The sequence below is a fragment of the Topomyia yanbarensis genome, chromosome 2, assembly GCF_030247195.1.
Source record: "Topomyia yanbarensis strain Yona2022 chromosome 2, ASM3024719v1, whole genome shotgun sequence".
In the NCBI taxonomy this organism is placed as follows: Eukaryota; Metazoa; Arthropoda; class Insecta; order Diptera; family Culicidae; genus Topomyia; species Topomyia yanbarensis.
The window spans coordinates 87606692-87618756 of NC_080671.1; the positions used below are offsets into that span (position 1 = coordinate 87606692).

The window sequence follows — 12065 nt, forward strand, 5'->3', positions numbered from 1 at the left end:
TGGCTCAAATGGCACGTTCCCCGTACATAGTCGGGGATTTGTGCCTTGCCGTGTGTTTTCATCATTTCCTGAGCGGAAGGAAAGGACAAGGACGTGTGAGGAAGTAGAATTGGAAGGGTGGGAAAAATAACAGCACAAAACAAAAATAAACAACAGGTAAGTTAAACTCACAAGTAGTTCAACTTGCCTGCGAATAAGCCTAAAGCTCTATACCACATTGGATAAGAAACTTTAGTATGTCTCTGAGTTTCAGTCGACCAAACATGGTTTCGTCTATATAAGGACGGCTGAAGACTCGAAATCGCAATTGCGCTACCGCTGGACAATTGCATATCAGATGATATGAGGTTCCGTAGTCAGATTCACAAAGATCACATGCAAAAGACTCAGCGCGCTGAATAGTTGCCATGTGATAATTGAGTTTGCAGTGGCCGGTTAAAGCCCTGGTCAGCATGCCGCAGTGGAGCTTCGAAAAATGTAAGAGATTTTTCGAAACCATTGGGCATGGTTGTTCTAGAAACGCCTTTGTTTGGCGACACGTTTGTAGATTTCTCCAATAATTGCGGTGCTCGGACGAAGCCCAGGACCGTATTTTTTCCCGTATCCAACTTGTCGAAATTGGCAGCGCGGGCTCAGGACCAACGAAGTCAATCGCTGAACCTGCCCTGGCCAATTCGTCAGCCCATTCATTTCCAGTAATACCGCAATGTCCGGGCACCCAGACAAGGTAGATAGTGTTGACAATGCTTAGTTCTTCGATTTGGGTTCGGCACGCGATCACTAGCTTGGACCGGGATTTGTCTGAGCTAAGGGCCTTGATTGCAGCCTGACTATCGGAGCAGAAGTTTATAACTCTGCCGGACAAACTCAGTTGAAGGGCCGATTGCACCCCGCACATAATCGCAAAGATTTCTGCTTGGAATACAGTACAGTATCTACCTAGTGAGTGAGATTGTTCCAATCTCATTTCACGACAGTAGACACCAGCACCGGCACGTCCCTCCATCAGAGAACCGTCAGTGTAACAGACTACTTGCGTTTGTTGTTGTCTTTCCATAAAACCAGACAACCACTCCTCTCGAGAGGGAATCTTCACATGGAATGTCCTGTAAGGAAAACTACAAGTGAGTGTAATGTCGCTGGGAGCAAGAATATCTTCACCCCATGTAACCATTTGTGACCACAATCGTGTATGACTGGTAGCAAGATCAACATGATTACTGTTCCAAAGCCCAGTAACCTGCAGTCTGTATGCACATGATAGTGCTTCTTGTTTTAAGTGTATGTGTAATGGTTTGATATTTAAAAGTGCCTCTAGAGCAGCAGTCGGAGTCGTGGTGAAAGCACCAGTCAACGCCATGAGCGCCATTCTTTGCAGATGGTTTAGCTTTGACTGGACTGTCACCACCTTTCCCCTCTGCCACCACACAAGGCATCCGTATGACAGTATTGGACGTACAATTGTCGTGTAAATCCAATAGATGTATTTAGGTTTGAGACCCCAGGTCTTTCCAAAAGTTCGTCTGCACTGCCCGAAAGCCATGCACGCTTTCTTGACTCTGAACTCAATGTGAGCAGACCAATTCAGTTTGGAATCCAATATGACTCCAACGTATTTGACTTGATCTGCACACAGTAGCTCAGAATCAAAGAACTGCAAGGGACGAACTCCGATTGTTATTCGCTTCTTCGTGAAAAGAACCATTGAAGTTTTGCTTGGGTTAACTGATAGTTTAACCTGTCGACACCACTGTTCGACGGCTCTTAATGTCTGTTGCATTAAGTCAAAGATTGTTCCGATGCAAAATCCAGTAATTAGTATTTGGTAATCGTCAGCAAACCCGTAGGTTGGAAATCCAAGCTCATTGAGTTTCTTCAACAAGCCGTCAGCTACTAAGTTCCATAACAAAGGTGACAGAACGCCGCCCTGAGGACAACCGCAAATACTCAACTTCCGTATCTCAGCCTGTCGCAGTGACGAGCAAAGTATGCGGTTACTAAGCATTGCGTTTATCCAACCTGAGATACATGCAGGTATCCCATGACCGCGCGTCGCTTCCAGAATAGACAGGAAGGACACATTGTCAAAAGCACCCTCAATATCTAGGAATACACCCAAGCTAGATTGCTTGAGCGAGAAGGCTTTCTCAATGTTGTAAACAACATCGTGAAGCAGAGTGATCGTGGATTTCCCACACTGATATGTATGTTGCATTTTGTGCAGTGGATATTCAACTAAACTAACGTTCCTGATGTGATGATCGATTATCCGTTCCAAAGCTTTCAGAAGAAAAGAACTTAAGCTGATAGGCCTAAAACTCTTGGCTTCTTCATAGCTTGAGCGCCCCCCTTTGGGAATAAATCTAACAGTAATTTCTCGCCATGCTTTCGGGATATACCCGGTAGCAAGACTGGAAAGCAAAATCTTTTTCAAGACATGTTTAAGAATATCAAATCCCTTTTGCAGTAGCACGGGAAGTATTCCATCTTTTCCGGGTGATTTGTATGGAGCAAAGCTGTCAACTGCCCACTTGACCGATTCAGTGGAGACCAATGTGCGTGCTAACGCCCACGAGTCCGAATCACCAGAATGAGATCTGTGAACATTGTTCAACTCCGGATCGATACAACCTGAAAAGTGTGTGTGTCGAAGAGACAATTAAGAACATCTTTTTCGTCCGTCACATAAACACCATCTCTGGTTTTTAAGGAGTTCATCTGAAAATCATTCGATTTGGAGAGAATTTTATTTAATCTGCTAGCCTCGTTCAGACTAGAGACATTAGTGCATAGGCTTTGCCAGCCAGCCCGTTCTGCAGATCTAAGACATTTCTTATATGCACTACGAGCTGACCTGAAAGCTCTGGAGTCATCACGCTGACGCCGGTTCCAAGCTGTTCTCATAAGTTTCTTCATTCTTTCAAGCTCAGCCCTCCACCAAGGGGTTCCCCTAGTCGATTTAACAGTACGAAGTGGACAAGCTTCTTCGTAGGATGCTAATATGAATGAGTTTGTCGTATCCACGACGTCATCTAAGTCGTCTAGTTGACTAATTGTTGGAAAATATCCATGAAATTTAGTCGCCAAGTTTTCCAAAAAGAGGTCCCAGTTTGTAGATTTAGGATAACGATATGTCACCACATTGAAAGTGACATCAAAATGATCGAAAAATATATATTTATGATCGGATAGAGACGGTTCAGTTTCATTTGGAACCTGCCAATTTCCCAGTTCATGCAAAATTCTATCAGAGCAAAGTGTTATGTCTAACACCTCCTCCCTCCCAGACCTCGCAAAAGTTGGTCGGTTTCCCACATTCAGAATATGGAGATTTGTACTACTTATGTACTCCATCAGTTCAGAGCCTCTCAGATTGATGTCCGAGCTGCCCCAAATGATGTGATGAGCATTCGCATCACTGCCGATAATGAGCGGAAGCCCATTTCTGCTACAATATGATACAACGCTTTTGAAATCACCAGAAGGAGATGATTCGTTATGCGGTAGGTATGCTGAACAATATATATATTTTTTGTCTACGTTTCCGACAGTCAGTGTAACTGTGACAACACAGATATCGCGAGTTGTGAGCTCCGATATGAGACACGCGTCAATAGCCTTATTTGCAAGAATGCAAGCACGAGGCATTTCACGTGGGTTAGTCATGCCTGTCTTGTTGTAAGCAATGAAGGCAGTGTTAAGTAACTTTCCAAAATAGAAGTTTCCTTCATGGAAATACGGTTCTTGAACCAATGCTATGGAAGCTTTACCTTCCTGCATTAGTCGAGATAAATTTATAGTTGCTGTACGTTTATGTTGGAGATTGATTTGTGCTATTCTAACCATTGTTGATTAGAGAACTGTACATTTCATCTCCAACACAAATTGCACAACAACTAGAGGACACCAAGCGAGTTGGGATGTTAACGCATATAGCGAGCCATATCAGGTTTAAATGGGACATGATCATTTAATTCCCACGATTTGCGAAGAAAATAATGGTCCACTGTGTCAGAGATTCGCATAACACAGTAAGGGCAAAACCCAAAATGTTCCGTGCGCGACTGGCATATTTTAGACCCTCCAGTCATTAAGTCCTCGGCACGGAACTACACCTTGACTTAGGGTCTCCTACTTTCAGTCGCCTCCTACGACATGGGAGCAGGACTCCAGTGGCTCAATTCTAGGCCGGATACCACACGGCCTCTTTTTTTTAAAAATGTGAAACGCTTCACGATTTTGCGTGTCATCCTTGCGCAGGGCCATGCTAATCTTCTCTGTATCGTTCCAATTTTAGTATATGTCCAGCCGAAGCTAGGAGCTATTCTAAACTCACTCGCTTTTCTCAGAGTTGACTGAACCAAATCGCTCAAACTTAGTTTTATATGAACGGTATATCGCTCCCATAAGCTGCTATTGAATTTTTAGTTGATCCGACTTCCGATTCCGGAGTTATGGGTTTAAAAGTGCGACCACACAGAAATTTTTGCCTTTCCCATATAGAAAGGATACGCAATCACTCTAAAAATTGTCAACCTAATTTTTTTCGATTGACATAAGTTTTAACAGGACAGGGTTATACCCCCCTTCTCCTCACTGGTCCCCACCAACTTGAATTCCCCTCAGATAACCCCTCATTGCATCCCCCTCAGACCACCGCCCCATCCATCACTCATACCGCTCCTCTTCTCAACCTCTTCATCTTTATGCCACCGCTATGACACAAGGCATCCCGAATTAAGCTGGGGAGTGGTTCGTTCGTAGTTAGCAGGAAGACAACATTGAACTTATGCTGATTGAGCTAATAAAGTATAATATTGTATCGATTTTGTTGGCTATTTCCGGCAAATTTGAGACTAAGAGAAACGAAAGCAATGAAATTGAATTCTAGAGTATTCTAGGTATTCTAGAGCGAATCAGTTATAAACTTAGAACGGAAAACTAGAATGTTTTACCGCCGGCGTCGGCGGTAAAATATGATGATGAGTTATGTTCTACCATAGACCATGCGGTAGACTTGGGTGCAACGCCCAACTCCTACTCTGCAGAAGGCAAAGAATTCTTCACATTTCCTTTCGATCATGCCCATATGAGCCTGCCTAGTTCTAGTTTTCCGTTCTAAGTTTATAACTGATTCGCTCTAGAATACCGTCTTTCAATTTCATTGCTTTTGTTTCTCTTAATCTCAAATTTGCCGAAAATAGCCAACAAAATCGATACAGTAGAACCTTGTGGCCATTAAAACATAGTAACATACAAAGTATAATATTTTTTGTTTCAAGTGTTTCACCGTCAACAAATAGCTCATCAGGCGAACTATTGTGTGCAGGTGTAAAGTGTACTAAGAATGTATTAGATATTTCCATAATTGAAACGAACACAACAAGCCATAGACTCATAGTTTAGAGAAATGAGAAAGGTACAATTGCATCACTAGGTGGATTAAAACAGGTTTTTTTTTCTATTTACTCCATGATCGTGAACGACATCAAGTTCAACATAGTGTTATAGTTCAACGGAAGTTACAGGTCAACCAAGAACGTCTTTGAGCACTGATCTAAAAATCTACAAGCGTTGTCACTGCAAAAAATGGCAGATATAACAAATCGTTTAAAAAGAAAGTGCAGCGAATCCATATATTTCTACAACGGACTGGACAAGTAGATGACGAATACCGGGTGTACCCCATTAGGCATAAATACGTTTGGCATACGGACGTTTGGCATGCGCACGTTAGGCATAATGGACGTTAGGCATAAAGACGTTGGGCACAAAGGACGTTTGGCTTAAATTATGATATTGAAGTATAATTGTAAAGAAATCACTTTTGGCGTTGACGGCTTCGTGTCGTAATAGCACAAATATTTGAAATTTTTGATGTTGTAGAATTACTCTGGAAGCTGATCAAATTCGATCAACATTTTATTCTATTGTATATACTTGAAGAAATCTTCACTTATTTAAAAGATGCATAACGAATGCTTGGCATGCGTAAACTCAGCTTGCGCTAATGTTTTGGCGAACAACCGATATGACTGAAATAAGCTAAACACTCTTGTTTAAAATCAGTTTCATTCGTATTAGGGCATAAATTACGTACATTAACCCTTTCATGCTCATGTTGTTTATAAATAACAACATTTTTAAACAGCTATAACTTTTGAATTAGACACAATTTACTCACAAAAACAAGTAAGATTAGTAACTGGGACGATTACCTTTCATTTCAGCGCTAAAAGTTCCTAGAACTGAAGTTATTATTATTATTATAGAGCAGCAGAGATATTTTCTGTTAGCGTTGATAAATGAAATTTTGATATATCTTCGTTATTTCTCCTTGTTATTGAAAACTGCTAAAACGCATCAATTTGGACCGTCTTCGACTATCTTTTCGTAGCATATTTCGTTTCGGTAACTCGTCACAGTACACAAAAAACTCTCCCTATTGAAAGTTTTCTAGGAGAACTTTATTGAGCATCGGAAGGTAGATAGCATCCAGCACGGGTTTTCAAAACAGGTTTTTGCTTCGGGTTCTTAAACCCCATGAACGCTAGAAACAATTTGGGAATGAAAGGGTTAACTTAGATTAGATACTACATGCATGCATGGTGTAATTGTCCAAGTAGAAAATATACAACCTTGAAGAAGAGAAAGAAAGAATTTTACTATTCATTAAACGAATATACGAATATTGCTGCTTCTATATTGATTATCTCTCATAATATTAAGGTCAATGATTATATTCTCGAGGCCATCAAAAATAGAACTACGGAAACTGTCTGCTATGATGGAGAGTTTTTTCGTGTTCTGTGGCGAGTTATCGAAACGAAAAAGGTATCGTCATTAGTCACAAACATAAAATCCGTACCCTAATGCTGATGCTGTACATAACACTGAAAGTTTCCATTTATGCCAAAACTTAATGTTTGTTCATTATTTTGCTTTTTTTAATATTTGGATACAACTGTATGGGTAATACATCTAAGAGGCTTGAAATGTGCTTATCTTCTAACCCGATAAAACAAGCTTAAGGTTGAAATCCTTATAATGGCGAAAGCCTTGCGATTATTTTTTTTTACTTTTGTGAATTATACCTATCGTCCATTATATCTAACGTATGTTATGCCAATCGTCCATTATGCTTAACGTCCATTATTCCTATTTTTTTTATTTCGTTTATTTGACACGGCTCATAGCGGTAGCTTAACGGAGCCGTGGATTTTTCAAGTGTTTACAATATGTGCAAAATAAAAATAAAAGCAAATATTATTGATTACCCGTTGGATCTCGTGCGCGCAACTTTTTATTGCGAGCGGAGACCTTCTTTCGCGGCTCGTCTACTACGTCATGGGGATCATTTAATTCTCTTCTATCGTTAAAGGTGTCTTGGTGCTCGCGATCAGATGTTCTTCCCTGCTTATTACCCTTACGGGTGACCAGTGTAAATCCGTCACCATTGTTCTTATCTTCTTCGCCGATATTGCTTACAGTGGTTTTTGGGGTGCTGGATACTGCTTTTGCAGTTGTCAATATGGACTGAACAGCTTCCACAAATTTTGCAACCGTTTGTGGTTCAGGTATTGGTATTGAAAACTCTTTTTTGGGTTGGTTTTCCGTGGATTAGTTGGCAATCGGTAGAGATGCATTCTCCTCTGTATCTTCCGCGCGAGGTTGTCCGTGGTGTGCTGTATGATTACAATACTTGCACGTAGGAGTTTGATTGATAGTAGCTTCGTGGGTTTTGAGTTTTATAGTCAAGTGGGAGGGGATAGGTCTTTCGATCCGCATTCTCACCACAAGAACACCGTTAGGTGTACCCGAGAAGAAATTTCTCCACGTATCAGGTGTAACGGATTCTACTTCTCTGTATTGCGACATGTATTATGCAACTATATCAGGAGGGGTACGTGGTGATAGGTCATGTAGCTTTACATCGACATAGTCTTTTTCTATATACACGTGAATCTTAATTCAAACTTTATCACTTTCAGCCACGTGCAAAACGAAACGTTCAGCTTTGGCTAACGTGTTGAATGATATGAGTACTACATTGCGAAGATGATGATACTGAAGATACATAACCTCCTTGAGTCCAAGCTGCATCTTCACCTTTAGCAGGTATTCCACTTCACGAAAACTCAATCGTATTGAACAGAATTTAAAGTCAACGACCGCTGTGTTGGGTCGGAGCAGAGTTTTTTCGTCAACTTTACTCATGACGACAAGAATAAATTAAATGTTTCCTTTGTTCTCGAGACAATGCACACTAGATCGAGATGTTGCGTGTTGTTGTTCACTTGGTTCGATTGTATGTCTGACTTGGGCAGAAGTAGAAAGTAGGTTTGGTTATCATGCCTAATGTACTTATACCTAACGTATTTATGTCAAACGTCGCAGCACCTACGAATACCGACGTTTGGCGCTATTTTGAATGCCAAGTTTTTTAAACTCAAGATGGCAACTTCTGATCGAACAGTATTCTAGATAACCTTAACAATATGGGTATATTTGGAACGGACTTGACGAGTAGATGATGTAAATTGAAGTTTGACTCCATATTGAAACCCATGATAGTGATTTTCAGTTGGACAAAGTTCTCTATAACCCTAGTAATACGAGTTTTTTCAGAACTGGCTTTAAGAGAAAATGACAAAAACCAATGCTTGGCGCTATTTTGAAACATAAGATGGCGACTTATAGTTGAACAATAGTCTCTGTAATCCTAACAATATGGGTATTTTTGGATCTGATTTGATTAGTAGATGATGAAAATTGTTGTTTGGCGCCAATTTCAGATCTTGTATGGCGACTTCCAATTGGACATTGGCTCATAACTCTTGCTGATAATTTAGTGTAAATTTACGCTAAGGGGATCTTCCAGTGCAAAATTGAAAAAAAAGATATTTTTAGTTTTTTGCATAATTTGCAACTTAAAGATAAGAAGCATATACTCAAGAAATACTCAAATATACTCAAATACTTGGTTTGTCTGCTAAAGCCAATAGCAGCTGACAAAAACGAAAGCTGATAAAATCGGGCTTCACTGTATTTTTGGAGTGGGCTTGACAAATAGATAATGGAAATAGGTAAGTGACGTTACACTGAAATCCAAGATGGCCACTTTGGGTCGAACAAAATTCTATGCAACTCTTATCAATATGGGTATTTTTGTTTAAAGTTTGATTGATGATGGAAACCAATGGACCATTATGAAATTTAAGATGGCGACTTCCGGCCAAGCATAGTTCTCTACAGCCCTAACCATAAGAGTATTTTTGAACCGGGCTTAACGAGTAGATGACTGAAATCGTTGAGTCATTTTTAAGGTTAAGCAAAGCACCTAAGCCGAAAGTCCCCGTCTTGGATTCCAAAATGACATCAGACGTTAATTACTTTCATCAAGCTTTCAACCCCATTCTGAAAAATGCTCATATTGTTGATGTTACAGAAAAGTTATCTAAACGTGAGGTCGCCATCTTGGATTGCGAAATGGCTTCCTACATCGATTTTCGTCAACTAGTCGATAACTCCACTTCGAAAATATTCATATTGTTGATGTTATAAAGAATTTATCTAAACCGGAAATCGCCATCTTGGACTTCAAAGTGGCTACAGGCATCGATCTCCGTCATGTACCTGTTAACAACATTCCGAAAATACCCAACTTTTATTATGTTAAATTGTATACAACTTCATACTGTACTGTACAGAATCAAGCTTGTATTACTAACTTGATTCGTAAAAAACAGTGTTTCAAATAAACCACACACTGATAAAATCAAGTACCCATTAATGCGTAGAAAACTACTCATTTTCAATAAAAGTGGAATAACCCATTAAATGGGTAAAGCGTTTGTACCCATAAATCAGTACAGACCTTGTACGTCAACCTGGGTATGTTTCACCCATTATTTTTCGCAGAACTGTTACAACAAAATGCGTAAAAAATACCCATTCATGAAATTCGCACCAGAATGAAAAATATTGTTAATAGAATTATTTCTGAATTAAAAAAAACAAAATAACATTCATTTCACATTATTGTTTCCTCATAAAAGTATAGGAATCTAGATAGAAATCCTATTCTAAAACTACTTAACATAATAAAACCGCCAACTGGATATATTTTTGATGGCTGGATCTTTTGGCTGCTCTAAAAATGCCGAACTGGCGCATATTTTCAACATCCTCAGTAGTCTAAACAGACGTTGTTTTCGGAGCATTGCCGAAATGTTCCGTTTCCGCCACGGACTCCGATGCAGGGCGATAATTTGCAGGTTCCACTACGATCCTTAGTTTGCAGGTTAACTCGCTTGAAATAATGCTTAAGGATTTTTCACCCATTATCAAGATCAATATACCCATTGACATTACCTCATCGAGTAGTTGTGAAATGTATAAAAAGTACTCATTGTTAGAAACAAAAAAATACCCATTTTTTGACAGCTCGAATAACTTCCGAAAATGGGCAATTTGAATACATAAAATGGGTAAAGTTTTTTTACCGTGCACATTTCACACCAAGGAGCCTGTTTCCAAAGGAGCGGTGGAAACCAATCATTGTTATGCACGTTTCTGGGAGTGAGTACAAAAATCAAAGCAATCCAAGTTGGTTTTGACTCTTAGGTTTTCACTCCTGGTTTTAGCTCCTTCTGTCCCCTCCGGTTTGGACTTCCGGTGAAAATTTCAACGTGTCGACATGTTGGTTCTCACCGAGTGCTACATAATTCGCTTTTTTCACCTTGATTGGGCGAATTACTCGTGCTGTGGTGGACCAATTTTGTGGCGCTGCGAGTTTATCGTCGGTTAGTCACAGAAAGTAAAGTCCATTGGACTATAAACGAAAATTAACTGGCAATATAGCTTTATACGCTGTGCCATTTTGGGCTTTGTTTCACAAACAAGCCAAACAGAAGCGAAGAAGAAGAAGAAGTCCCCTCCGGTTTGTGATTCTTGTTCTGTCGCCTCTTATAGATCGAATTTAATTACAAACTTTGATAACATGTCTTCAAAATTTGTATTTTTAATTTCTCAATTATCCCAGCAGAAGGTACAGGGTGCGCCAGCTGGATGTATCATTTTTCAACATTAAACAACTCCGCCATTTTTTAGCCGTTTTCACAAGTAAACAAGTTTTTTCAGGATATTTTATCCCATTTATTATAAACCAGGTTTAGAATACAACGTCGATTAAATGACCACCCCCATTTGATACACACATCTCTTTTGCGGGCATTTTGCATGACATTGGACAGCGCTTCGGGCTTAATCGCCGTAATTTCAGCTCGTATGTTAGCTTTGAGTTCGTCAAGGTTAGCTAGAATACACTTTACTTTTCAACAGGGCCGCCGAGAGGGGGGGGGACCGGGGTGTTTCCCCCCGGGCCCGGAATTTTGAAGGGGGCCCGGATTTTTAACAGAAACTGAAATTTTGACAAATATTTTTTCGACAAAAATTTATTTGAGAATACAATTAAAAATTCAATATCTTGTGTATAAGGTAACTAGAATGGCGAAAATTCTAAACTACTGCATATTTGATATCAACTATGTTTATACCAACGTAAATCTCGCATCGAAACAAGATCAGACTTGAGCGGGCATAGCGAAAATTGTACATTGAATGTCATGTCCGCAGCTCACCTGGGTTCGAATCCCAATCCCGCACACAGGAATAGAGATTTGTTATAGGAAAATTCCTATCCTGAATGAAGAAGCGAATGACTTTAAGTTTGAAATGTCTATAATCGAAACAAAAATATGATCAGACTTGTAAGGGTTAAACAATTAAATGGTTTGATTAGAAGTCATGAAGTTGTCTTCAAATTTAATTTCAATTTCCAATCTTTGAAAGCGCTGGATTAGTACCGAAAGTAATAATTGAAAGAAAAAAACCCTGCTTAGGTTGCCACACCGGTTTTTGGAGGCGAATTCCGTGTCTTCGCTCAGGTAAATCTGAATTCGCCCGGAAGAATCTATTGAATTATTTTGCAATTTTGCGTTGCCCTTTTCTTTACCAGGAATCGCCCAGCACCCAGTCCTCATAAACCTCATCCTCGGGTTGCA

General features: G+C 39.9%; 1 protein-coding gene and 1 non-coding gene across 3 annotated transcripts in view; one reads left to right on the top strand and one right to left on the bottom strand.

Moving 5' to 3' along the window:
• Window positions 1-12065, top strand: part of LOC131678768 (roundabout homolog 2-like) — a 374166-nt gene that overhangs the window by 259867 nt on the left and 102234 nt on the right. The window lies entirely within an intron of this gene.
• On the bottom strand, window positions 4216-4319 carry LOC131686473 (U6 spliceosomal RNA). The gene has a single exon (XR_009305129.1). It is a non-coding gene; the product is annotated as a U6 spliceosomal RNA (small nuclear RNA).